We start from the raw sequence: 24060 nt of genomic DNA on the forward strand, positions 1-24060 counted from the left end.
TTTGAAGGAGTTCTGTCATAATAGCAAATATATCACCCCAGTTTGTGTATGCCTCCTCATCTGGGTGCTATAATGGTCTGTTAATCAGTTTTAAGTGATAATAGTTGAAGAATAAATGTTGACAGAGAATGCCGGCTGCAACCCCACCCCACTCCGTTGGTCGTTTTGAAGAGTATCATAACAATGATACTCTTGAGAAGGCAGACAGAACCTTGGCCTTTCACCTTAATTGAAAGATTAAACCTCCAACCACTGAGGCAGCATTTTGTTCATGACTCTGGAGTGGGACTTGAATCCATGGCCATGAAATAAATAGTGGATGAGTTCTCTAAAGACTGGATGATCACTCTGACAGGATACCAATCGGAAGGTGAAGACTAAAATACTAAAACTAATGGATTCTCCAACTTATTCAAAACTCAAATGCATCGTTTAATTCTTTTATTACTTGGTGAATGTTCTGTCCAGTTTAAAAGATTGATTTGAACTTTAAAGTTTAAACCATTTAAATCTCTTCTCAGCAACACAATGAATGATAAATGTTGTACGCACTATTAACTCTAATTTTATGTCACTTTTACATTAAAAATAGGCATTATAACTGGTTAATATGTCAATGAATAATGCATTTTTATTAAATATTATATCTGATTCTTTTAAAAGTAGCTGTCAACTTATTTATTTTAATGCATTAACACCTCAGTTAAAACATCAGGGAGTGGAATTTGATACAAGCACTTCAGACAGCTTCAATAATTTTGAATCTCCACTCTTCCTATTTGATTGTCCAAGATTTATAGAGCTGCCTATTGTGAAGGAATCTGTGAAAATAATTTTCTGGTCTAGTTTTTACTGAAGGAGACGAGAGCCAGGAAAGTTTTTGTGACAATGTACAAGAACAAGAGATAATATTCTTGCATTAGACTTGCATCTGTAGTGTTACATTCTGGGCTGTAGCGTACTGAGTAGTTCTTAACACAGGGGAATAAACAGATTGAAGAACAGGTTATATGGAGAAACTGAGGAACAGAACATTGTGCTGCTTAGAGCATTTACATGGATTTTGTAATGTGTTGTGTAGGTGAGCAATTCAAATTACCTGAGGGACTTGTGGGCAGTACAACTGTGTAGCAAGTAGTGTTGCTGCATCACAGCTTCAGCTGACCTCTGTTGTTGTTTGAGTGGAGTTTTCATTTTCTCCCTGTGACTTCAAAGGTTTCCCCCTGGTGCTCCAGTCTCCTTCTGCATCCTAAAGACCTGTTGGTGGGTTAATTGGCCACTGTAAATGACCTTGAGTGTTAGTGGGAGTAGGATAATCGAGATGAAGTTAACTGCTATCTGAGAAAGGATAGGTTACAGGGAATGTGGGGAAAGCAGTTGATAGGATTGTTCTATGAGCTGGCATAGTCTCGATGGACAAAATGACCTCCTTTTACATCCTGAGAAAATATGAAACAAAATACATAAGGTTCCAACTCTGGCTTTCCTCTACTCTAAGTGGAATAATCCAATTTATTCAGTCTCTTCACAGAACCAGTCGTTGCTCTCTACTAGTATTCTTGTAAATACCTTCTGTATCCTCTCTAAGGGCTTGACATCTTTCCCAGAGTGTGACACCCACGACTGACAACAATACTCAAGTTGGGGTCAGTTTAGGAAAACTTATTTTTGTGTTTCGGCCATCAGTGTAAAGCCAAGGTTCCCACCTGCCCTTTCAATGACCTTCTCGACATCCCGCCACTTTAAAAGATTGATGCATGTATTCCCTCAGATCTTGTACTTCTGCATTTATATTGCCTCCCGCAATTCTTCCTTCCAGGATGAATCACTTCATACTTTCCTGCATTGGTTCATATGTTTGCCCATTTTCAGATCTTGTCCTCATGAAGCCTGTTACTATCCTTCTATTCTATGTTTGACTTATCCATATCCATATCCATCACAGGTCATATGAGTCCTGATGAAGGGTCTCAACCCGAAACATCAACTGTCCATATCCGTCCATAAGTGCTGCCCGACTCGCTGAGTTCTTCCAGCTTCTTTGTGTGTTGCTTCAGATATCCAGCATCTGCAATCTCTTGTGTCTTCAGTTATATAAGAGCCTTGGTCTCTGTATCATTCTCCACTGAATACTTTCACCCAGTGCAGAAACAACCGTTTGACCCCTCTCCTTCTGCATCCACATGTCATTTCTCTTTGATCGCTGGGATTCAAGTTTACTAACGTCTATTAAGTTTCACTTTATTGAACATTTTTGACAGAACAAATCATAACATCAACCACACAATTATTCACTCTTTCCATTACTTCATCAGAAAACTCACTCATCCAAAAAAACTTTAACAAAACCTTGAAAGTTTTCGCTTTTTAACCCATATTTTTCCAAGAGTTTTTTATATCACCTCACATTAATGACTTTAAAAGTTTCCACATCATTGAGCCTGTGTTTGTTGGGATTATATCTTTTACTCTTTTTACTTGCAAGCGTGTACTGTATTTGGTCATCCTTTGGTGCCATTCCCATACTTAGGAAGAATTAGAAAATTGTGGTGGGATCTTCTATATTTACCATCCTGACTTCCCTTGGGAACTCTGGATGAATTTTGTCTGATTGAATGATTTTTTGTTCTGAATCCTGCCAAGATTCAAGTATCTCCTGCTTAATTTTATCCTGCTCTAACATCCTTGTTTCACTGCGCTGTATTCTCTTCTTTAGTGAAGGTAGAGGCAAAGTGTTCATTTGGTACCTCACCTGTGATCTCCAGATTCACAAGGGAATCTCATTTGTTGTTTCTCCATGGTTCTCAACCTTCCTTTTGCTAGGATTTTACAATTCACTTAGAGTCCTTTTGCTATTAGGAATTCTTAAACACATTCTTGCCCCACCCCCTATTTCCTTTCTCAATTCATCCACGTACCTTTTTGTTTGCAGTCACATCCATTGCTGAATTATGAACCTAACATTTCCCTTAAGCTTCATCTTGAGCTTCCTTTCCTACTATATTTTATTCCCCATACCTGCATACTTACAGGAATATGTCCTTTCAGATGCCTTGGCAGAAGGTGTTTGGTTTGTAGCTGAATTCCTCAGCTTTGAAAGTCTTTGCTGAGTTACTGTTTAACCTGTGAATCTTTTATTCCACCTGAACCAGATCATTTTATAACTCACTGGAATCAGCACTCACTCAGTTGAATATTTTCACTGTTAATTCTTCCTCACCCTCTTCTCTAACAGTTCGAAGCCTAATGATATCGTGAACACTTTTTTCCCAGTGCTTCAATTCCCCCCACTTTATGCCTCCTACCCAGAGGCAAACCAGTAGATGATACAGGGGTATGTACATGGCATGGCCTTTATTGCAGACAAATGTTCTTCAGCTATTGGGTTAAATAAAAAGTTTAACAATACATAATTAAGGTAAATCCTTGCTACAAGTAGGAACCAACATTCTTAGTGAGTGAATCACTGACAACATAATTGCAAATACTTGGTCATGAACACGTATCATAATGTAAAACTTAAATGAAATCCAATTTTGAAGTAATCCTAGGTAATCCTATTTTAGATCTTAGGTTACTGCTACTGACGCTCTGAGGGCTGATTGGTCATGAGGTGATATAAGAATGACCCAATGCCTGCAAATCTATGGGCACCTTTTACAGCACAATCCAAGGACAATGATTTAGGTTCTGTCGATGTTTTAGACAGATGTTCAGTAATTGATTTCAAGCAATTTCTCTGCACTTGTGATTTTAAGGAATTAGGTGACCAAATTAGGATTGATATTTACAGCTCACTTTGGATTTTTGTGAATTTATTACCTCCGGCCAAACCAATCCCATATAGTTCCATTTGGACTAGAATCACATATTCAGTTCGGCTCCAGTGTTTGAAAAAAACATCAGAGGGAGTTTCGAAACTTTCAGTAAGAGGATTAGTCAACCAAGCTGCTCCTATGAAGGTTGGAAACAGATCCATTTAACTTTATATCAGGACTTTTAAATGTCCTGATAATGTCACAACATTCTTTACAGACAATTAAATACATTCAATCTAACCACTGAGTCCTTATAATGGCCTGATAATTGAAGTAAAGTTGGTTAATGATTAAGTATTAATTAAAACACCTGTTTCTTTGCAATTGTAGTACATGATACTTGAAGTTTTACTGTGAGGACCAATAGGGTTTATTCAAAAGACAGCACTTCTGGTCATCCAGTACTCCCTCACTGCCTAATGGAAGTATTAGACCAGATTTAGTGCTTAGGTCTCTGCATCAGATTCAAATTTGGAATTTCCTGTCCCAGAGGTGAAAGCGGTGCCATTGAGTCACAACTGATCCCTAATCCTAGCAATTCCTGGAGAATGATTTCAATAGTGGCTTTGTCCCACTGTGTCCCATTATCTTGTGTGAGGAATGACAGAGAGAATAGATCTTTTGGACAAAACCTGACAAACACAAATTGATGCTAGGAATTCAGAGTAGTGACAGTGCAGTAGGTAGTGCTGCTGCACTGGGGTTCCAGTGACTCAGGTGTTGTCTGTGTGGGGTTTCTCCTGGTTTCCCCCGGGTGCTTCAGTTTCCTCCCACATCCCAAAGGTGTGCTGGTTGGTAGGTTAATTGGCAACTGTAAATTACAAGATCAGATCAGATCTTTCTCAGATCAGATCTTTATTAGTCACATGTACATCGAAACACACAGTGAAATGCATCTTTTGCATAGAGTGTTCTGGGGGCAGCCTGTAAGTGTCGCCACGCTTCTGGTGCCAACATAACATGCCCACAACTTCCTAACCCGTACATCTTTGGAATGTGGGAGAAAACCGGAGCACCCGAAGGAGACCCACGCAGACACGGGGAGAACGTACAAACTCCTTACAGACCGTGGCTGGAATTGAACCCGTGTCACTGGCGCTGTAAAGCGTTACGCTAACCGCTACACTACCGTGCCTGCCCCTAGTGCAGGTGAGTTGGAGGAGAGTCGGGGTGGAGTTGATAAGCTTGTGCAAGAGAATAGATCGCAGGGAACTATGTGAGGGAATGGGAATGATGGGATTGCTCTGAGAACCAGTACAGACTTGATGGACCAAATGGCCTTCTTCTGTGTTGTAAGAACATCTATGTAGCATTGGATAGGTTCATAACAAAGTTGACCTTAATGGGCTATGCTGTAGCTGGATTTGGAAATATAAAGAAATTATTCATGTCAATAAGCTATAGTTTAGGATAATCAACTGATAGACATTGATGTTTCAACAAAAGATGGATTTTCCAATTAAAAATCCACAGTGGCTTCAGAGATAGCGGAAGCACTGGTGATAATTTTCCAGGAATCGATAGACTCCAGCATGGTTCCGGAGGACTGGAGGGTCGCAAATGTAGTTCCATTGTATAAGAAAGGTGGGAAGCAGCATAAAGGAAATTACAGACCTATTAGTCTGACATCGGTGGTGGGAAAGTTATTAGAATTGATCCTCAAGGATGAGGTTATGGAATACCTAGAGGTGCAAGGCAAGATAGGTCCAAGCCAGCATGGTTTTGTGAAGGGAAGATCCTGCCTGACCAAGCTCTTGGAGTTTTTTGAGGAATTCTCAGGTAGGGTGGATAAGGGAGAAATTGTAGATGTTGTGTATTTAGACTTTCAAAAGGCCTTCGACAAGGTGCCGCACAAGAGGCTGATTAATAAGATGAGAGCTCAATGAATTACAGGTAGGATAATAGAATGGGTGGAGCATTGGCTGGTTAGCAGAAAGCAAAGGATGGGAATAAAAGGATCCTGTTCTGGTTGGCTACTGGTTACTAGTGGTTTTCCGTAAGAGTCGGCGTTGGGGTCGCTTCTTTTCACTTTGTACATTAATGTTTTGGATGATGGAGTAAATGGTTTTGTGGCTAAGTTTGCAGACGACACCAAGATAGGTGGAGGAATAGGGAGTATTGAGGAGACAGGAAGGTTGCAGAGAGACCTGGATAGTTTAGGAGAATGGGCAAGGAAATGGCAGACGAGATTCAATGTTGAGAAGTGTGCCACTGTGCACTTTGGAAACAGAAATAAACGGGCAGATTATTATCTAGAAGGGGAGAAAATTCAAAGTACAGAAGTACAAAGGGACTTGGGGGTAGTCATGCAGGATACCCTAAAGGTTAACCGCCAGGTCGGATCAGCAGTAAGGAGAGCGAATGCTATGTTGGTATTCATTTCGAGAGGTATAGTGTATAAAAGTAGGGAGGTGTTGATGAGGCTCTATGGGACACTAATGCGGCCTCATTTGGAATACTGTGTGCAGTTTTGGGCCCCATATCTTAGGAAGGATGTGCTGATGTTGGAGAGGGTTCAGAGGAGATTTACGAGGATGATTCCTGGAATGAAAGGGAATGAAATGAGCGTTTGTCCGTTCTTGGATTGTACTCACTGGAGTACAGAAGAATGAGAGGGCACCTCAGAGAAACATATAGAATGTTGAAAGGACTGGACAGAGTAGATGTGGTCAAGTTGTTTCCCTTGGTGGGTGAGTCCAGGACCAGAGGGCACAATCTTAGAATTAGAGGGTACAGGTTTAAAACAGAGATGAGGAGAAATTTCTTTAGTCAGAGGGTAGTGAATTTATGGAATTCTTTGCCACGTACAGCAGTGGAGGCCCCATCATTGGAGGTGTTTAAGGAGGAGATAGATAGGTATCTAATTAGTCAAGGTATCAAGGGATATGGGGATAAGGCCGGAAATTGGGGCTAGAAAGGAATAGTGGTTTTTTTTTCTTTTTCTTTTTTTTCCTTTCAAGGTATCAAGGGATATGGGGATAAGGCCGGAAATTGGGGCTAGAAAGGAATAGTGGTTTTTTTTTCTTTTTCTTTTTTTTCCTTTAGCTCATGGAGCAGACTTTTTTCCCCATTTCTCATTTCTTTTTTCTTTTTCTTTTTCTTTTTCCCTTTCTTTTCCTTGGAGCAGACTCGAAGGGCCGAATGGCCTACTTCTGCTCCCTTGTCTTGTGATCTTGTGACCATTGCTGTCCCAAAGATAATTCATCATTGGGAAATGATGGACCAATTGTATTTAGGTCACAGGGTTGGATGACATTGATTTAAGAGTGAAATTTGTCAGAGGGTCTATTATTTGGCCTAGTTAGGATTGGCTGGGCATTTTCAATCCACCATAATTAGAGAATGTTAATTCTTAATTAGGAAGTATACAAGAAAATTATTAATCTTAAGACTAATGAGGGCTTAATCCAGCACACACTTCTGCTTGCTGTGTCATAATTCTGCTGGCAAATTCAACAGGTCATGTGCTCTTGAAGGTTGGAGGCAACAGAAGTAGTTCACATGGTAACTTCAGTTAGACATTCTGTCCAATCTCTGGTGTAAATTGTCAAGCCCTACTTCTGAATTCAGCTTCTTTTATCCCTAGCAACACTAACCTAATTGTCGGTTGCTATGCATGATGTGCGTGAGAGAATGCTCGATCAAAAGCAAGGTGCTCTGTCTGAGAAGGTAAAACATTTGCCAGGTCATGAATGCATCCATCAAGATGATAATGTCTGCCTTCCAGAAGGTTTCTCATTTTTCTTTTTTTAGCTGAATAACTTATGACCAGAATTGTTGGGGGCCTGAAAGTAAAGTGGATATGGATTGGTCAATGTTATTGGTCATTCCAAATCTGGCATCTGTGCCAGATCATAGGTAGTTATTAGGGGTTGAAGAAGAGCCCTTAGACTGTCTCAAATAAAGTAATTCAATACTTTCCATTCCACAAGAATTTTTTGGTTTTCTGCTTGCTTCCTGAATTTTGATCTCAAGAGATCCTTTGCCAAATTGGTTTTTGCTTTAGCTTCAAGCTAGGCAGTAAAAGTCAGCATTGCATAACGATCCTGGTTGAGTCGAATGTTGTCTCTGATGTGCCTTCCTGTTGGACGGAACTCAAGAGGAGGAAAGTTGGCCAAAACTCCTCTTTTGTAGACCAGAAGCAGTGACACCAAGGCTCAGGTCATCAAATCCACGTCCGAGTACAAAAAGAGAAGGAACATTCATCTAAAAGGCAGTGGGGGATCTGGCAAAATAAAAATCTCAGTCCATATTTATATCATCTTCAGACAGAAAATAATAAGATTGCACAAGCAGGCTGATAATAGCATATTAATAATAAGTGGTAGAAAGCCAGTGTTACAAATAGAGTGCAGTTGTAAGATTGGACAGACCTTTTCAAACCTACTAGTGGAAATGTTAAGGATGGCATGATTTTATGTAATCTGAATGAACTACTTTTATCTTTATGTGTGATCTTTTCATTGCATTTATATTTTTTTCTGAAAAAAAAATGGCACTGAAGAAATGTCAAATTCAAGAGAATTACAAAGCCCCACATTTGGAGAACTGCCTAATGCACTTCTTACACTTCTGTTCTGGCAGAAATCTTCCCCACATTTACAGTGATGTGGAAACACAGTTTTGATCTTCAGCAGTGGATTTAAAATGGAGATTTTTAAATGAATGATTAATATTACTGCAGTCAGCACCACAGAAGAGTTAGCAACTGAGAAATATACATGGATGTATTTTATAAATCTACCTATATACAAATATTCTGTTTAAACTCTGGACAAAATAGATCAGAACAAGGAATAATAGCAAACATTCTTTTACGACATAAAATATGCTGATTAGCTGGAATGTCAAATTCAATAGAAGGCATCTAATACTTAAAAAATCTCAAATACACAAAGTTCATTCTCAAAAGAGACTCCAATGCAACAAAAAAAATTAAACATGTGCTGCACAAACAAATCTAATAATGTCTTAGATGACCTATTTTCAAATTCCCATCATCTGTGCTTCGTAACCATAGCACTGTGATTGAAGTTCTTCAGTGTTAGTATTGCTTTATCGGTCGTGTGTTGTTCAGGGATGAATAAGTGGAAATGTGAGAGAGAGTAACAGTGGTCAAGATGCTTCTGTTAACATATGGTGAGTCCTTCCCCATATCCACCAAGCTGGAGGGTGATTGGCAGTCAGGGAGTTGCCCATGAGACAGAGAATGACAAGTGGCCTCAGCCTTTGAGAACAAGCGGCTGGCAACTGGAGAGGGGGTAAAGGCTGGGGTGACGGTGGGAGAGCAAACAGGGGAATGGAGGGACAAATGCAAGGGTGAAGGAGGAAAGAAGCTGAAGGAGGTGTGAAGGGGGAGGGTGTTGAAAGAGAGGGAGAGCAGGTAATAATTAAGGAGGACAGGACAGGATGAGGGACAATGAGGAAGGGGGCTGAAGAAGGGGATTAGGACAGAAGAGGTGATCGGCTGCAGAAGAGGGTGTTATCAAACTGCATTCATGGCAACCCTCCCTTCTGACTGTTCCTTGGGCCGAACCATCCCAATGTATTTTTTGCTGCTCAGAATGCCTTTCTCATATCTTTTTTTCAGGTTCTGTTCCATTGTCTGCTTCTCATCCTGTCCATGACACCTGACAGTCACTCACAATTCTGTTCTAACTATTGACGTCTAATGCCCCTCCTGTTCCCACTTCCACCTTTTGTTTAACCTTTGCTCCAAGAAATAAATGTTGATCCACTACTCTTGGAATTTACTACCCCATCCCTTTCTTAACCAGAGTACTTCAACGCTAAACCAGTCTCCACATTTTCCTCATGCTTATGCTTGCTCTGATCAGGTTTTCAGTTCTGTCACAACTCTGACGCACCCATTTAAAAGACACGTGTCACATTGTTTACAACCTTGACTGTGATAAATTACGCCTCCTAATTCTTCTTCATTTCTCAGTTGCCTCTGACACATTTGACCACTCCATCTGCCTTCAATGCCTCTTCTCCATTTTCCATTTGGGTGGAACACTTCTTGCCTGGTTCTTATTTACAGAATGAAGATGAAAAATTGTGTAATCTATATAAATGTATTTCTGTATAATTTCTTTTCCTGCTCTAAAAGCTTGCCCCTAAAGATCTATTTTTGGCATCTTATTTCTCATTTATATGTTAATCCGAAGTGATATAGTTTAACGCACAGCACTGTATTCATGGAGGCTGATGACATTCAGCCTTATCTCATTACCTCTCTGGACTACTCCACTGTTTTACATTTGTCACACTGTTTATCTGACACCCAACACTGAATAAGTTTAAACTTCCGACAATTAAATGTGGGGAAATTGAAGCTATTGTCTTTCGCACCTGCCACAAACTCGAACGAGTGGAAATTCTGGATGGTGCTAATTTAATGCACATATTTAAAGAAAGGAGTGAGGCATAAACCTAAAAACCAAAGCCCAATTTTACTCGAGCTAAAATACCTAGCCAATAATCTGACATAAAATTAATGGGGTTTGGATATGCGCGGGCTAACAAGTGAAGCATTTATTTGTTATCGGCTATGTTTGATGACATGATCAAGTTCTTTGATGAAGTAATGGCAAGGATTGATGAGACAGTGTGCTTAATATTTGGCATGTGAATTTCAATATGCATTTGTCGGTGCACAATATGGATTAGGTAGCAAATATCAGTGATGGCATTTACAGAGACACAAGAGACTGCAGATGCTCGAATCTGGAGCAACAAACAATCTGCAGGAGGAATTCGACCGGTTCAGCAGCATCTGTGGAAGGAAAGGAATTGTCGACATTTTGGGTTGAAATTTTGACATTTCAGTCCTGATGCAGGGTTTCAACCCAAAACCTTGACAATAGCATATGCAGAATTGGCTAAGGGGCAGAAAGCAGAGCATGGTGGTGAATGGCAACTTAAGATATCGTTATCAGTCACGTGTACATTGAAACGCACAGTGAACTGCATCTTTTGTGTAGAGTGTTCTGGGGGCAGCCCTCAAGTGTCGCCACACTTCCGGTGCCAACATAGCATGCCCACAAGTTCCTAACCCGTACATTCTTGAAATGTGGGAGGAAACTGGAGCACCCGGAGGAAACCCATGCGGACATGGGGAGAACGTACAGGCTCCTTACAGACAGCGGCAGAAATTGAACCCGGGTCACTGGCGCCGTAATAACGTTATGCTAACCGCTACACTACTGTGTTTTGCATCTGTGAAGAGTATAGCCTTGTATCCCATAGAGTCAGCATTGTATTTGCTTTTAACATGTTTGCCTACTAAATGTTTTTCTTTGGTTACTGTTATGTATTTCAATGATCTGGACATAATTTCAAAGTTTGCAAACGATTTGAAACTCAGAAATGTAGTAAACAAGAAGGATAGTAACAGAGCAGTAGGTCACAGACAGACTGGTAAAAACTGTAGGCAGATGGAGGGTGAATTTAACAGAGGGAGGTGTGAAGTAACATTTTTGATGAGAAGAGTGAGGAGAGGTATTATAAAATAAATGGCATTCTTCAATAGGTTGTGCAAGGACAGAAAGACTTCCAAGACAATACACAAATCATTTAAGATGACATGACAACTGGAAAAGCATTTTAAACAAAATTTTTTAGAATCCTTGACTTTATTTATCAATGGATTACAAAAACAAGGAATTTATGTTAAATCTGGTTAAATCTCTGCTGGGCTATTGGGCTTCATTTCTGAGCACCACATTTTAGAATGATCATCATGGTTCTGGACAGAGTGCAGGAGGTTTATTGGACTGCCAACAGAGTTGAGGGATTTCAATTTTGTGGAGAGAGTTATAAAGTTGGAAACTCGGGATTGCTCATTTTAAAGCAGAGGGGATTTTAGAAAGCCCTTCAAAATCATTAATGTCCTTCTGATCAAGAAGACAAGCATTTTTGAGTGGCAGGATATTTGGTAATCAAAGGAAATACTTCTAATGTGATTGACAAAACTGCCGAAGGCAACATGAAGAAAGATTGGCCTAAATATAAATCAAGTAGGGGTAGAGGCGAAGGTGAGGTATTGCACAAACCAGGTGCTTCTATCCTTGATAAATTCCATCACCAGATGGCAATCTGAATGACGCTTGGCTTCCAATTAGATGGAATGATGAGGTACCATCTCAGTGTGGTTAAGTACAATCTCTGATCCTGAAAAGTGGGTGGAGTATGGGGATGATACAGTCGGGTGTGGTGCTTGATCTTTGGAGAGGAAAGTTTCCTGATTCTTTATTAGAACCTCCTGGGCAGACAGAACACAGGGAGCACTTCAGCATTCCCTGGTTCACAAACAACATGCTAAAAATAGTTCCTGTTTCTTCAGCTGCCATTTTGCCACAATTCAAAAACTGGTAAGCCATTATTAAAGTTCCAAGGCAGGTCAAATTAATTAGCCAGCCACATTAAAATAGATTGATGTTGTCTTGTGAGAACTGAGTGGCTTGTCCACTCCTTGTCTCACTCCTTTTAAAACTAAGAATGGGTGAGTTGGAGGCAGATTGGGGTCACCTGAAATTTTAAAACATCTGAACTGCAAGGAAATTTACCTTTTTTAACCACTAATGTTCAGCTTCTTGTTTTACCTGGCCATTTGCAATTTGGCATGCATCATCTGACAAAATGATGTGGGCAATTTAATAACAATATTCAAAAGTGAATTGGATAAATACTTAAGGGGAAGACAACAATAAAACCACAGGAAAACTGTCAGGAGTTTAGATTAATTGGAAAAGTTTTACCATATAATTAGGACTGACCCTATAGATAGGAAGGCTTCCCTTTATGCTGTCACATTCTGCGCTTTTTGTGTGATTTTCAGACCAATGTCAAACCTGTTTTTTATATTTACAACAGAACCCATGTTTGTCTTGCTAACTGGATTGGCACAGTCTTCCAGCTACAACCAATGAAAGTTAAAGCCATGACTAAATTAAACTTCTTCATAATTGTATTTTTCATGTGTCAGTTGAAGTTTGCACAAGGATCAATTGAATGAAAATATTCTTGCATTTAGAAATGCCTCAGGACATCTAGATTGCTGTACACTACCTTTGAAATACATTGACTGTTGTAATGGAGGGATCAGAGTCGATTTTCACACAGTAAGATCCTACAAAGGTACTCTCTCTCTCTCTCTCTCTCTCTCTCTCTCTCTCTCTCTGACAAAGGTGTGGAAGCAGATTCACAGTAATTTGCGAAAGCGAACGGAATATATATAGAAAAAGTGCAGTGTCATGGGGATTGGATTGGAGAATGGTTTTAACTGGATAACGCTTTCAAAGAGCTGGCACAGGCATGGTACCTAATGTCCTATTCGGTACAATTTTTTGTACCTCCCTTTGTCAGTGCCAGTACTGTGCCTTATGCATTATGCCGCTATTATTTTGCCAAGTGCTTCTGGCTGATATTCCAAAGCTGCTTCTCGGCTTGCATAGACACAGCAAAGTCATTTAGAGTCCAAAAGGTTGCCTAATATCCAACTCGTTCTAGGTCAGCTATTGAAAGATGTTGATGTTCTGAGAAGCTATCTGAAGCCATTAAGACCCAGCAGCCTACATGTTCCAGGACTGTGCTTGCTCGGCAATCTATGTTCTGTTTCGAAACGAGCTGTAGGTTGAATCACAATGTAGGCACCTTGAATATTGCCAAATAAAAATCAAACAGCTATTTCCACAATTTTCCGCTTGTGATCACACACCATCTGTACATCAAATGAGCAGTAACACTGATTATTGCGAAATGGAACCTGAAGCATGATACGTGTGCAGAGAATATTGCTCTGTGCTCGTGGTTATCAGAGAAAGTGCATCTTCCTATCCAGCAATCACTGTGGTAAACCTATTCTGCACTGGCATTTTCAGAGGGTGGCTTGTGAGCTGTGGAGTAGAGATGTTAGAAGCTTTGGCTCAGTAATCGGTACCTTACTTTGGAGTCAGAATATTGTAGAGGCAGATCACAATCCAATGAGGGGGCTAACACAGGAGCACTGTCTTATCAATAATGTGTTCTTTACCATACAGAAATTAAACAAGGACCTATCTGCCTTCAGCATAATGTAATTGTAATGGTATTTAAAGAAGTCAATGGAACTGAATTTTGGAGGCAGAGTATACTACTATATAGAACACATAGCACCAAAGACGTTGCTAGGCATAGAACTGATCACATTCTATGATACACATAACAGAGGGGAGCATACATTGGAACATATGTCTAGAGATTCTGTAACAGGTTGTAGAGAGGACAAATGACTTTACATGTGCTGACTTTTGAAGCAGCAGATGCATACTTAAGACTATGGGATGACTGTGTGCTTTTGCGTTTACAATCTAAATGCTAATTTTAGATGATTACTGGGGGAAGACCCTACTTATTCTCTACTTATATACAATATGTTCCTGTGGCATTGGGAAAGTCACCCAGGGTGAACTAGCAGAATAATAATGGTATGAAGCACACAGCTCAGTACTATCACTGGAAGAAGTAAAGAGGTCGCCAATTGACTCAGTGTGCCTCTGTTAATTCTTTCAAAGTGCTCTGCAATGGGACCCATTCCCCACCCATTTCCCATAGTGGTGAACATTTTTACTTCTTATCCATCCATCCAATTTCATTCTGAAAATTTCTCTTGAATCTGCTCCCTCCTCCCTCTCAGGCAGTGAATCAAGATGATAATCCACTGAATAATAAAAAAAAATGTTCTTCTCATCTAGCCCTGTGTTCTTCATCCAATTATATTAAACCTGTGTCCTCTGGTTACTGAGTATCCTGCCAAGGGAAGCAGTTTCACTACTCACTCTTCCATGAAGGTTGAAGATGGAGAGAAGGAAATCAGGAAGGGAATGATCAGGATAATCTTCCTGCAGAAAACTTATCAATGGTAGAAACTTCATGCACTTGGTGGAATTCCAGCAACTGATGGCTGCTCAATGCTCCTTCGGCAGGTGTTGCCATCATTAATTTAGAAACATAGAAACATAGAAAACCTACAGCACAATTCAGGCCCTTTGGCCCACAAAACTGTGTTGAACATGTCTCTACCTTAGAGATTACTAGGCTTACCCATAGCCCTCTATTTTTCTAAGCTCCATGTACCTATCCAAAAGTCTTTTAAAAGACCCTATTGTATCCGCCTCCACCACTGTTGCCGGCAGCCCATTCCACGCACTCACCACTCTCTGAGTAAAAAACTTACCCCTGACAGCTCCTCTATACCTACTCCCCAGCGTCTTAAACCTATGTCCTTTTGTGGCAACCATTTCAGTCCTGGGAAAAAGCCTCTGACTATCCACACGAACAATGCCTCTCATCATCTTATACACCTCTATCAGGTCCCCCCTCATCCTCCGTTGCTCCAAGGAGAAAAGGCCGAGTTCCCTCAACCTGTTTTCATTAGGCAGGCTCCCCAATCCAGGCAGCATCCTTGTAAATCTCCTCTGCACCTTTTCTATGGCTTCCACATCCTTCCTGTAGTGAGATGACCAGAACTGAGCACAGTACTCCATTTGTGAACAGATATCAGATTTTCCTACTATACTCTGTTTAGACATAAAGAGTGTATTATTACATAAATAATAACTAGCAAATTCAAAAAATAAATAATCATTAAATGAACATCATTACTGAGAAATACTGCTGTGCTGACCCATTGTACAATTAACTCACTCCTGCTTCACTGCTGTGTGATTTCCTATCAATACCGTGATCCACCTGCAGTCTTGCTAAATGCCATGGACAGAGTTGATTCCAGCTGTGGGAGCCTGCAGATTTGCTTCACGTTCCCCAATTACTTGTCAATTAATGTGGACTGATTGAAGGTCGAGAGCTTCCTGACTGCTCTTGTACTCCTGTATGTATTCTTATGGTGAAGCTCATTGCTTTGTTCAAAACTCAGTCGTCAAAGGCATTGAAGCTAGCAGACTTCATATCACAGATTATACAATTAACCCACTAAGCAATATCAGTAAGAATATCATGTAAATATGCTGCTGCTGTGTTCCTGCTCAATGTGTTTGAGATTATCTTTTGCTCGTAGCACTAAGCACCATACTCAAAGATATTTACATTTCTCAGGGTGGTGAATTGGTACTTACCTTAGATGGTTCATACACTGCAACTGTTCAGCTTCTGTTGTCAAGTAACAACATTTAATTGGTAATTGGTTTATTCTTGTCACAGTGAAAAGCTTTGTTTGCATGCCATCCAGACAGATCATTCCATACATAAATAAGTTGAGGTAGTACAAAAGGAAACAACAACAGAATGCAGAATATAGTGTTACAGTTACAGAGAAAGTGCAGTGCAGGTAGACAAATTAGGTGCAAGGGCCATGATGAGGTAGATTGAGAGATCAAGAGTTCACCTTTATCGCACAAGAGGTCTGTTCGAGAGTCTTATAACAGCTGGGTAGAAGCTGTCTTTGAGCCTGGTGGTACGTGTTCTCAAGCTTTTGTATCTTCTGCCCGGTGGAAGGGGGGGGGGGGGCGCGAGAACAGACAATGATCGAGGTGGGAGGCGTCCTTGATTATGTTGGCTGCTTTGCCTAAGCAGTGGGAAGTGTAGGCAGAGTCAGTGGAGGGGAGGCTGGTTTGTGGGAGAGACTGAGCTCATTAATACAGGCCCTGTGAAGGTGGAATTAATAAATGGGTATAATTTATATTGATTCCTGGCACATCTCCTACCACATACTTGCATTTGCTTGTTGTATTTAAGACCTGTAATCAATGTTCTTTTACTTCCAATGTTTTCAACTCTATTCTACAGGCTGCCATCCATAAAGCTAACCTTTCCCTGCTCTACTTTCTCTGATGTGCTCCAATTACTGTTATTACAGACTTTTTTTTAACTTGCTGAACACTATTTGCAGGATTTAAAAATTATTAATTAAGATGATGACAGACTGGATACTGACTCTTAATTAACGAGCATACTTCAACCTCAATCAGTAGACTCCAATTCTGGCCTGACACCCATGAACAGTGACTCAACTACAGTACCCTACTACTGCCTTGGCTGCCTAGATAATAAACCATTTTTCAGCAGTAATTTGTTGTGTGTGGTTGGCAAAATCTGTATTTCCCCTGAGGCAGCTTTCTCGTTGCTTCCTCTACTTGCTCAACCTGTGACTAGATTTCAATGTAAGCCATCAGCTGCAAAGTGCTTTTGGACATCCTGTGGATCTGATGGGTTTCTGTTCCATCAAAAACTTCCTCCCCATCTTAAACCATCTCTTAGCCCCTACTTTCATCAGGATAGAGGGTAAAGTCAGATTTGTGGGACTACTTCATAAACTAGTTGTGAAACCAGAATGGTACCCATTATATCTGTGGATAAGAGATATGTGAGGTACCTTTGTTTTATGCTTTAACTAAATGTAAATATTGTCAGGTAATACAGTTATGAATAAGGCCAACATATGGGGGTATAATGTCAACATCCATTCAGTTTTGATGCCTTCACAATATGGTCTGCATGATGGGCACATCTCCCTGATCACAGCTCCTACCACATACCTGCATTTGTTTGATGTATTTAAGACCTGTAACCAATGTTATTTTTGTTCCAATGTTTCCAACTCTAATCCACAGGCTGCCATCCATAAAGCTGACCTTTCCCTGCCCTACTTTCTGTGTTGTGCTCCAATTACTGTTATTCCAGGGCTGTTTTTAACTTGCTGAATGTTATTTGCAGGCCATATGTGGAAACTGCTCTGATTTAAAAATGATTAATTAACGTGATGACAGACTGGATACTGACTCTTAATTGGTGGTTGACATGGCCCAGCCATCCATTCAGTTGTACCATATCTGTTACATTGAAACAGAGAAAATACTAACAAACCACCTTCCATCGACCTAGGCCTGGATTCAGACACTGCAAAGTCACTCCCTACCTAGTTGGCCTTGCTAATTCCTCCTCACCAGTGTCTGGGGATTGGTGTCTGAATTAGGAGAACTTTCTAGCTATTAAACCTGACGCATGAATCTACAAAGAATCATATCACAATGAAGATGTGCAAGACGTCTCTGTCATAAGCCCAGAGGCAATAGAGACCTACCAGAGGGGTGGCACCATGACAAGGGAATATAAGGAGTAGCCCTGGAGACCTCACATTAACTCCAGGCCTCATGGCATCAGGTCAAACAGAAGAAGGAAAAGTCCTTGTGGTTAACAACTATCGTCCTCTTCCAGCTGATGAAATAGGACCAGGTTTTGGTCACTTGGCCTCCCAAGCCTCCTTCGCCATTTGATGAGATAATGGCTGATCCGTCTGTAACATTACATCCACCCACATTTGCACTCCCTTGCTTATCAAGAAACCATCTCCCTCTGCCTTGAAAACGTTCAAAGACTGCTTCCATCACCATTTGAGGAAGAGAGTTCCAAAAATTCATGTCTGTCTTAAATGAGCAATCCTTGATTTTTAAACAGTGACTCCTAAGTGCTAGATTCTTCCACAAGTGGACGCATCCTCTCCACATCCACCCTGGAAAGAGTCATCAGGATCTTATCATGTCCCCTCTCACTCTTGTAACCTCCAGCAGATACAAGCCAAGATTATCCAACCTCTCCTCATAAGACAGCCAACTCAGTCCAGATATTAGTCTAGTGGACATTCTCTGAATTGTGATCAAAGTATTAATATCCTTCCTTAAGTAAAAAAGACCAACACTGTATACAGCACTCCAGATGTGGTCTCAGCAATTTCCTCTAAGATTGAAACAAAAATACCCTATTCCTGTATTCAGATCCCTTAGCAATAAACAATAATATTTCGAGCTGACCCATCAAGCACCCATTTTATTCGCTCCACAACCCCTTCAACTTTCCCAAGAATGTGTGCTATCACACAGCCCTTACCAATAAAACATACACTGTCTGGTTTGGGTTTTGCCAGGACCACTTGGCTCCAGATCTCATCACAGCCTTGCTCAAAACATGGACCAGCCTTGCTCAAAGTGGACCAAAATTCCAGAGGTGAGATAGTCTGCTCTCGACAATAAGGCAGCATTTGACTGTAACTGGCATCAGAGTGCTCTGGCAAAACTGAATCAATGGCCATCAAGGGATATAAACTCCAACTGTTGGACTCATACCTTCTATAAAGGAGGTTATTGCAGTTCCAACATCACAGCAGAAGATCTTCAGTACAGTGTTGCAGACCCAACCATCTTCGATCGTTTCACCAATGACCTTTCTTCCATCATAAGGTCAGAAATGGGGAAGTTAGCTGGTAGCAAAAGCAACCTGCTGGAGGAACTTAGCAGGTTGAGTAGAATCCATGAGAGGAAAGGAATTATCGATGGTTCAGGTTGAAACCCTGCATCAGGTCTCCTTACTAACTGGTAATTGTACAGGGCTTAAATCCCTATGCAACCGTTCTCTGTCTGCATGCAGGGAGACCCAGACAACATGCAGAAATGGGCTAATGAGTGACAAATACCACAATAGTGTCAGGCAATGACCACCTCCAACAAGACTTACCTTTTATATTCAATGGCATTACCATCACTAAGTCCTCCTGTTAACGTTGACCAGAAATTCAACTGGTTCAACCAAAAGAGCAGGCCAGAGACCAGAGGATATCAAGAGCAGGCCATGAGCACAAATCAGTAGTGTGATGGGATATAATCCCAACAACACTTAAAACTTCAACACCTTTGAGGACATAACAGCTTGCTAGATTAGTACCTCATCAACCACTCTAAACATCTAATCCCTCCACCACTGGTAGCCTGTAGTTGCAGTGTGTTCCTCCTACAACACTGCACCAAAGTTACTCACACAGCACTTTCCAAACTTGCAACCTCTACTACCAAGAAGAAGGGCAGCAGGTATATGGGAACACCACCCCTGCATGTTCCTCCCAAACTATATACCATCCTGATTTGGAAATACATCATTGTCACAGGGTCTAAAGTTTGGAACTTCCCACCTGACATCATTTTGGGAATGCCTTAGAGTCATAAATCAATACAACAAGGATATAGGCCCTTCAGCCCAACAGGTCCATGCCGACCATGGTGCCCAACCAGCTAGTCCCAATTTCCTGCGTTCAGACCATATCCCTCTAAGCCCCACCCCTCCATGTACCTATCCAAGTGCTCTTAAATGATACTCAACCGCATCCTCTGGCAGTTCGTTCCATGTACTCACCACCCTCTGCATGAAAAAGTTGCCCCTCAGATCCTCTTTAAATCTTTTCCCTCATCCTAAACCCATGCCCCTCAGTTTTGGACTCCTCTACCCTGGTGAAAAGACTATTACCATTCACCTCAGTTATGCCTCTCAAAATTTTAAATATTTCTATAAGGCCCCTCATTCTCCTACTTTCCAAGGAATAAAGACCTAGTCTGGCCAACCTCTCCTTATAACTCAGGACCTCTAGTCCTTGCAACATCCTTGTAAATCTATTCTGCACTCTTTCTAGTTTAACCATGTCTTTACTATAACAGGGTAACCAAAACTGTACACAGTATTCCAAGTATGGCATCACCAATGACTTATACAACTGCAACATAATGTCCCAGCTCCTGTATTCAGTGACCTGACTGATGAAGGCCAGTGTGTAAACGGCTTTTACACCACCCTGTGACGCCACTTTCAATGAACTATGCACTGTACTCCTAGGTCCCTCTGTTCCATTGCACTCCCTAGTGCCCTACCATTCATGGTAGAAATCCTACATAAATGCATCACCTCACATTTATCTGTATTGAAATCCATTTGGCACTCCTTGACCCACTTCCCTAACTGATTAAGTAATCTATGATAACCTTCTTCACAATCAACAATACCTAATTTTCTGTTATCCACAAACTTACTAATCAAGCCTTGTGCGTTTGCATCCAACTCGACCCCTGCAGCACACCACGAGCCACCAGCCTCCATTCCGAGAAACAACCTTCAACCACCACCCTCTGTTTCCTACCTCCAAGCTAATTTTGAATCCAGCTAACTAACTCTCCCTGGATTCCATGGGATCTAACCTTCCAGGTCAGCCTGCCACGTGGAACCTTGTCAAAAGCCTTGTTAAAGTCCGAATAGTCAACATCCACTGCCTTACCCTCATCTATCTTTTTGGTTATGTCTTCAAAAATCTTTAAAAGGTTCATCAAGCACGACTTTCCAAGCACAAAGTCATGCTTACTCCTCCTAATCAGACTCTGTCCATTCAAATGCTGGTAGATCCTGTCCCTCAGAATTCCCTCCAGTAACTTCCCCACTACCGATGTCCAGCTGACCCATTGTAGTTCCCTGGCATGTCCTTGCTACCCTTCCTAAACAATGGAACAACATTTGCCACTTTTCAGTCTTCAGGAGCTTCACCAGTGGCTAAAAATCAAGCAAATATCTCCGTAAGGGCCTCCACAATTTCTACTCTAACCTCTCACAAAGTCCTAGGATGCACTCGGTCAGGCCCTGGGGACTTATCCACCTTAATGCGCTGTAAGGCTGCAAATACCTCCTCCCTGGTAATATGAATGTTCCCTAAAACATCTCCACCTTTTTCCCTTATCTCTTGAGCAACCATAATTTTCTCCTCAGTAAACACTGAGGAGAAACATTCATTAAAAATCCCACCCATCTCCTGTGGCTCAAGACACAGACGGCCCTGCTGGTCTATAAGAGGACCTACTCTCTCTAACAGAACCTCTTGGGATTTTCCTTAACTTTACCTGCCAGATCCATCTTATACCCTCTCTTTGTGCTCCTGATTTCCCTCTTGTGTTGACTATTAGGGATAGTCAACATGGCTTTGTGCATGGTAGGTCATGTCTAACCAATCTATAGAACTTTTCGAGGAGGCTACCAAGAAGGTTGATGAAGGAAAAGCTATGGACATTGTCTACATGGACTTTAGCAAGGCCTTTGACAAAGTCCCGCATGGATGGCTGGTCCAGAAGGTTAAGTTGCTTGGCATTCAGGATGAAATAGCCAATTGGATTCAACATTGGCTTAATGGGAGAAGCCAGAGAGTGGCAGTAGATGGTTGCCTCTCTGACTAGAGGCCTGTGACTAGTGGTGTGCCACAGGGATTGGTGCTGGGTCCGTTGTTGTCTATTATCTATATTAATGATTTAGATGATAATATGATAAACTGGATCAGCAAATTTGCAGATGACACCAAGATTGGGGGTGTAGTGGATATCGAGGAAGGCTATCAAAGCTTGCAGTGTGATCTTGACCAGCTAGGAAAATGGGCTGAAAAATGGCAGATGGAATTTAATGCAGACAAGTGTGAGGTGATGCTCTTTGGGAGGACAAACCAGGGTAAGACTTACACAGTGAATGGTAGGGCTATGAGGTGTGTGGTGGAACAAAGGGACCTGGGAATGCTGATCCATAGTTCATTGAAAGTGGCTTCACAGGTAGATAGAGTTGTAAAGAGAGCTTTTGGCACTTTGGCCTTCATAAATCAGAGCACTGAGTACAGGGGATGGGATGTTATACTGGAGTTGTACAAGATGCTGGTGAGGTCGAATTTAGAGTATTGTGTGCAGTTCTGGCCACCTACCTACAGGAAAGATATCGATAAGCTTGAAAGAGTGCAGAAAAATATTACAAGGATGTTGCCAGGACTTGAGGACCTGAGTTATAGGGAAAGGTTGAATAGGTTAGGACTTTATTCCCAGGAGCGCAGGAGAATGAGGGAGACCTTATAGAGGTATACAAAATTATGAGGGGTATAGATAGGATGAATGCATGCAGGCTTTTTCCCCTAAGGTTGGGTGAGACTAGAACTAGAGGACATAGGTTTAGGGTGAAAGGTGAAATATTTAATGGGAATCTGAGGGGAAACTTCTTCACTCAGAGGGTGGTGTGAGTGTGGAACGAGTTGCCAGTGGAAGCAGTAGATTCAGGTTCAATTGTAACATTTAGAAGAAGTTTGGATAGGTACATGGATGAGAGAGTTTTGGAGGGATATGGTCCGTGTACAGGTAGATGGGCCTAGGCAGAAGATCAGGTCGGCATGGACTGGATAGGCTGAAGGGCCTGTTTCTGTGCTGTAGAACTCAATGACTCTATACGTGTATCCTTTATCTTTTAATAGTCATCAAGGGTTTCACTCATTCCCCGACCTCTTAAACCCAATGTATACTTCCTTCTTTTTCTTGACCAGAGCCTCGATATCTCTTGTCAGCCAAGGTTCCCTAAACTTGCCAGGTTTACCCTTCACCCTAACAGGAATATGCTGCCCCGATTCCTGATATCACACTCTTAAAAGCCTCCCACTTGCCACTTGTTCCTTTCCTTTAAACAGGCTCACCCAATCGACCTCTGCTAGATCCTCCCTTCTCCAGTTTAGGACCCTAACCTGTGGACCTGTCCAGTCCTTTTCCGTCACTATATTAAAACTAATAGCCTTCAGGAGAAGAACTGCAGCGGTTCAAGAAGGTGTATCATTAGCAGCTTCTCAAAGGTAATTAGGAATGTCTCGTCAGTGATGCTGAAATCCTGAAAAATGAATAAATAATTAAAGTGGGGAGGGGAGGAGCTGGACACATGGTGGTTATTGAGCAAAGAAAATAGGCTAAAAAAATCTCATTTTTCAGCTTGGTTGAGATGAAAGCTATTTATGAGCTGATTATGTCTTCTCAAACTCCGAAACCCATGTTGTTTCTTTGGAAAAGCAAAACCATTGCTATTTACTCTTTCCTTCATTAGATTTGTGTGAACCAATCTGCAACAAGGTTAATTTCCTGATAATTTTCTCTGCATGAACAAGTAGATTTTCATCTGCATTAGGTCCATGGGATTGAGGATGCCTTGCTCTTCTTCGCAAGGTACTAAATGATCTTTTACATCCACCCAAATTGGAAAACCTTAGCTTAATGCCTAATAATAAGAAAAGACAGATTCTCCAGAAGTTTATGTACCCTCAGTCTGAGCCAACATTTCAGGACTGATTATGAGCTCAGTTCTTTTGAAGTCATAACTTTCCAGTAAGATAAGAGATAAGATATCTTTGTTAGTCACGTTCATTGAAACGCACAGTGAAATGCATCTTTTGCGTAGAGTGTTCTGGGGGCAGCCCGCAAGTGTCGCCACGCTTCCGGCGCTAACATAGCATGCCCACAACTTCCTAACCCGTACATCTTTGGAAATGTGGGTGGAAACCGGAGCACCCGGACGAAACCCATGCAGATTCCTTACAGACAGGGGCGGGAATTGAACCTGGGTCTCTGGCACTGTAATAGCGTTACACTAACCGCTA

The 24060-nt window shown here is 41.3% G+C and overlaps 1 protein-coding gene across 1 annotated transcript in view; it reads left to right on the top strand.

Annotated features, from left to right (window-relative positions):
• The window catches only part of LOC127583681 (neurogranin-like), a 64775-nt gene that overhangs the window by 15696 nt on the left and 25019 nt on the right, over positions 1 to 24060 (top strand). The gene's annotated exons all lie outside the window — the stretch shown is intronic.

Source organism: Pristis pectinata, chromosome 27, assembly GCF_009764475.1.
Source record: "Pristis pectinata isolate sPriPec2 chromosome 27, sPriPec2.1.pri, whole genome shotgun sequence".
NCBI classification, from domain to species: Eukaryota; Metazoa; Chordata; class Chondrichthyes; order Rhinopristiformes; family Pristidae; genus Pristis; species Pristis pectinata.